Below are 5,842 nucleotides of genomic sequence, written 5' to 3'. Positions count from 1 at the left end.
ATATGGATTGAAATTTAGTCAGGCATATTGATTATTGAATAATTTGAATAATAATCGTAATGTAAGACGACAAAAAAAAATTATGTAATTTTCTTCTTTTTTTAAACGTAAATATATTTACGGTTTAGCCATGAAGCGATAAATTTAGTATAATTAATAGATATATTTAAGTTATTTGTTCGAAGTGATGCAACATGTAAAAGGATATTGCAATAAATCCCCAGATTTTGAAATACTTTTAGAATTCTTTCATGAAATATCGAAAGACCCTTATATATTTAAACGTTATTCGATCGGGACATCACCGTGTTCTCATTGTTTACACAAGTTATTAAAAGCGTTCATCGAGGAGTTTGATCAAAATCGCATCTCCTTGCGACAAATGTGCTATTTAGAAAAAGAACTGTGCCAATTTAAGGATCAAATCAGTGGTTTAACTCAAAAAATCGACGCATTTATTGTTGAAAATAAAAATTTGGCTTGTCGGAATGATACCCTGACGAAATCCAAAGCCATGATGGAAAAAATGTGTGCTAGAGTTGTAGCGCAGCTTCAAAAGTTTGTCATCTCTCAGGTTGATGATTCTTCCGATTCAAAGGTTGAACTTAAATTTAGGGTTAAAAAATTAATGCGCGCGATCATCGAGATACCCGTCGATGAGATGGACGAAAGTGAAATAATTCTAATTTGGGAAAAACTAGTTTCTACCTTGATTAACGAAGCTAAAAGTCAAGCGGTTAATCATCAGGACAAAATTTTTCAATTGTGCAATCATATCAAAAACCTGAGCCACGATTTGGATACCACAAAGGATAAATTATCCGAAACTACAAAAGTAATCGACGCTACTGTTAACGAACGAATACAATTATTGATCGACAAAACGCTGACTTATTCCAAAAATGTTATCTTACTCGGCCATGAGAACGAAAGCTTTAAAAGAAAAAATGGTTCGCTAATTCAGGAAATATCTCGGCTTCACGAACAAATTAACTTACTTGAGATAGAAAATAAATATAAAGAAACTCTTTTGAATCAAGCTAAGTGGGACATCCATTCATTGAAAGGGAATTTAGTTGAAATGAGTAAAGAAAAAATGGATTATAATAAAAATATAGAAAATGGGAAAAAAATGGTGAAAGATCTTATCACAGACATATCCAACATCGTTGCACAAACGGCATCTTATCTGAACGCTAAATTTAACCATTTGCAAACTGTTTCGACTGAATTAACGCTCAAACAAACTAGGTTAGATAAGTTCATAAATCAAATGAATCTCATTTTAACGACATTATCCGCCAACAACTTGGGTAAATATGATCTTAAGAATAATGTTAAAAACGTGAACGAGCTCAAAAAAAAAGCTATAAACGGAAATGACTTAGTATTTTACCGGAAAAAATATTACAATCTAAACCAGCGCAATTGTAGAAACCTGCCTCTAATGGAAGTGAAATGCATCGATGTGTGGTCAAAATATTTGGGTAAAACGTTTTATTTCAAATATATGCGAAAATTGTCTCTTACACCACCGATAGAGAACTATAGTAGAAGCAGCTTTTTATCGCGAGATATAACTGAGTTAAAAATTTTATTGACTCGAATTTTGATGATTATATTATTTAATGATGATAAAATTAATGATTTTTTGGCAAAATTTGTTTCATGAAGTATATAATTGTTTTTTATGAAGCATTTTGTTAGTCATAACTATTTTTAAAAAAAACATTTTATTTATATAATTGTATTTTATAAAGCATTTTGTTTCAATTTTTAACTATTTAAAAAAATATATTTTTTATTTGGAATTCTTATTTGTAAATTTTATAAAAGGTTTATTTTATAAGAAAAAATTATATAAAATTATAATGTATAATTTATTATTATGTTTTATGAAAAAAACAATAAAATTAGCTTCATGTGATTTATTTATTAATTAGAGATGTTATGTCTGTCATTTATAAATATAAGAAATTTTCTACGAGCTTTTAATTTTTTGAAATAATTATGTGAACAAATGCTTATTTTTGTCTTTTTTGAAAAGCCGACCCTACCCTAGGACACTAATATCTTGAATGCTATGCTTCCGCTAACTTTTAACTGGACGCGTCTCGTTTATGAAGGGCGCGCACCATCGCTAATTATAGTTTAATTGATGAATAAAACGAAACTAATTAAAAATGCTTCCAAGATCGATAAAATACAGTATTTTGATTGGTTAACTTTAGGTTTATTTGATTGGATTACATTGTGTGAATCTATTTAATTGGATTATTTTTTTATAATGTATTCCCTTTTATCCAAGAAAGATCCACCTAATTATTTTATAAAATATAAAGGAGTATGAGAAGGGAGAGTTAATATTTATTCTATAAGGGTAAATATGGTTATAAAAAGTGCTAACTTTAAAATATTAAACATGATTCTGCATTCAATTTTTAAAAATAGCGTATATTTATCAAGAACAAGTAGGGCTTTGTCGGGGATGCCTTTTCTAGTCATCTAAAAAGTGTTTTTTTTATTATTTTACTAATTTTAGTTTAAACACGATTTTTTAAAATTTAAGTCTTTTTAATGGGTAGGGTAGGAGCTAGTGATCTACATCGGGCCTAATTTTCAAGGCCGGCCCGAAATTTTTTTTAAAAAAGTTTTGCTGGCCCGGCCCGACCTAAAATTTTTTTAGAAAGGTTTTGCCGGCCCGAACCCGAAATTTTTTTTTTATAAATTTACCCACCTGGCCCGGCCCGAATTTATTTAAATATAGAAATTAATTTTTATAATTACTCAAAATAAAAAACATATGTTATATGTCGTTTAATTTCAATAAATAAAATCAAATATTTTTATTTTACATAAAATTGATAAATTTAGATATATTTAAAAAAAATTCCAAGGTCCGACCCAACCAGGCCCGAATTTTTTTTAAAAATATTAGGCCCGGCTCGAACCCGATTAGTAAATAGAATTGAGCCTGGCCCGAACTAACTTTGCAGATCTCTAGTAGAAGCACGTAGTTTAGTCAGAATATTTTTTTAAAAAAAATGAATACTATCATTTTCTGAATCTCCTCAAAGTGCTAAACATGATTCTGCATTGGATCGAGAATGCTTAGGGATTTGTCGGGGATACATATTTCAGTCATTCAAAGTGTTTTTTTTATATTTTACTAATTTACCAGTTAATTTTAAATTTGAAAATAACATTTTCTTTATCTCAATAAGCTAAACACGATTTTATAATTATTTATTTAAGTCTTAGAGCGCGTAGTTTAGTTATAAAATTGCGCATTTAAAATTATTTAAAAAAATGAATACTATCATTTTCCGAATCTCCACGAAGTGCTAAACATGATTCTATATTTATATTTTTAAATTAGATATTTTTTAATAGGGGTCACACAGGGATCTTTTTTCAAAAGCCCACTAAGTTATGAAAAAATTTATATTAAGGTTTTTGAATCGTTTTAATGAGCTAAATATGATTCTGCGTTCATTTTTTATAAATAGTGCATACTTATCGAGAGCGCGCATTTTAGTCATGCAAAAAAAGTATTTTTTAATAAATTTCATTATGTAACCAGTTTTTTTTTAATTGAAAAATTCTAAATCATCTTGATAAGTACATGATTATATATTATAATTAAATTTATGCTTAATTGATAGAAGGCGCGTCGGAGCGCATATTTCAATCATGCCCTATCTTTCGAGACAGTGATAAAAGAAAAACATCTCTTAACTTATCAAACCAATATTTATTGATGGCTTAAAATTATGATCAAGGGCAGTGAAATATTAAAACATAATTATTAGAGAACTAGACAGCCCAAACCACTAGTGAAGATATCCAAGAAAATATTAGGCCCAACCCAAAAAATTTAGTTTACATATCTCAAAAATATTTTAGCTTTACGCATATTTATTTGGAGGAATCATATTTTATGGCCTCATATACAAGTTGCCTTACCTTCTGTCCTTCAAAACCAGGAATAAACATTAAAACAAATTTTAAAATTTGTCTACAATTTATTAAAGCCTTCTGGATTCACTTCCTTCCCAAGCATGATACTGAATTAAAATATTAATTATTAGAATGTTAACTATAAAATAATAACTATGTACATTGATTAAGATACCCCTAAAATTTTAATACTAATAATTGCATTGTAGTCTCAAGTTAGTGTTGCAATTTATATATTAAGTTCAAATTTAAACTGTTAACCTTTCAGTACTTCGGTGAGGTATACGAAATCCTGGGCATGCTAGAAAAGATATTGTATAAAAATGGTTAATTATGATCTGGATTCTTCAGTAGCTTTATAAAATATATTTTATAATCTATATTCCAAATTTCATAAATTTCGATTGATTTATAACATTTATGATTGATTGGGGTTTGTGAGACCCCATCATAGTAAATTTGTAATTTTTTTATTAATTATAAATATTTACTACTATATTATAAAATTTAATAAAACGAATTTAAATATCTTATATTTCAAATGAGATATATGAAATAAATAAACATTTTTTCTGGTGGAGTTATTTTATTTTCACTAGCTGACTCATTTCTCAAATTATTTTTATCATTTACTATGATTCTGAAAATAAATATAAAATTATCTAAGGTGTAATATTTTAATTGAGGTTATTGTGACAATGTAATAGTGAGGATGAATATTTTATGAGTGATCATGTTAAACAATCTGAATTAGATAAAGAGATGTTAGTTGAAACAGACAATAAGCTTAAATATTATTTAGGTAAATATGTAATCATTTATTATATTATATTTCTCTTTAAAATTAGCTAAAATAAGGTTACTAAATGGAAAAATTTTATAAGTAAAGAATAAGATCTCATCAACAAAATTTTGTTATTCATCTGCAGGAGTAAAAAAATATTAAAAAGAAGCAATACCCCAGAAAAATGTTTTAACTTGTTCATAACATCAAAAATGACCAAAGGGATTATTTATCATACCAATGAAAAAATTATAAGTAAAAACTATACTGAACAATATGAAAGTTCTAAGAAAGAAGTTGATGTAACAGAATTCAAGGCATTTCTGGTATTTCTTTATTTATCTGGATTTTTTAAATCTAACCATTAAAATATGTCGGATTTATGGAAATCTGTTGGGTTTGGAAAAGATATTTAGAGCAACAATGCCATTCAAAAAATTCAGCTTTTTAATACATACAATGAGGTTGACACTAACAAGAGAAGAGAGGAAACAACCCATATTAGAAATATTTTTCAAGTTTCTGTCATGTTCCAGATCTTATACAATTTCAGATTATGGAATCCTTGATGAAATGCTACATTCACATAGTACATGCATAATAAACCATCAAATTATGGCATAAAAATATACCATTTAGTAAATGTCAAAACATACTACACTACCAGAGACGCCATAAAAAATAGTAATAAACCAACAGATGTAGTCCTCTCCTCTTCTCCCTATATCTGGTTCAGGATACATTGTAACCATGAATAATTGGTTTACAAGTTATCATACTGCATTAAGCTCATTGCATACATATAAATTAATAATAATGGGCAGGTTAAGGAAGAATAAACCACAAATTCCATCATATTTGAAATTTTTAAAAAGTATATTTTTTTTAGAAAATGTAGACATAAATTATTATTATTCACATCATCATTAATCTAAGCTTTTAAGGTTAGTTATATTGTATATCCAATATCAAATCAAAATAATGAATAAGTGGATTGGGGTCTATTAAACCCCACTCAAATACTAACGTCATTTTTTTCACCCAATATAAATTAAAATTTACAACTAAAAGTATAAACTTTATTTTTATTTGCAATAC

Source organism: Gordionus sp. m RMFG-2023, chromosome 2 (assembly GCF_954871325.1).
Source record: "Gordionus sp. m RMFG-2023 chromosome 2, tfGorSpeb1-WG-v2, whole genome shotgun sequence".
Lineage (NCBI taxonomy): Eukaryota > Metazoa > Nematomorpha > Gordioida > Chordodea > Parachordodidae > Gordionus > Gordionus sp. m RMFG-2023.
The sequence above is the reverse complement of the archived record's forward strand: the minus strand, read 5'-3'. Positions refer to the sequence as shown.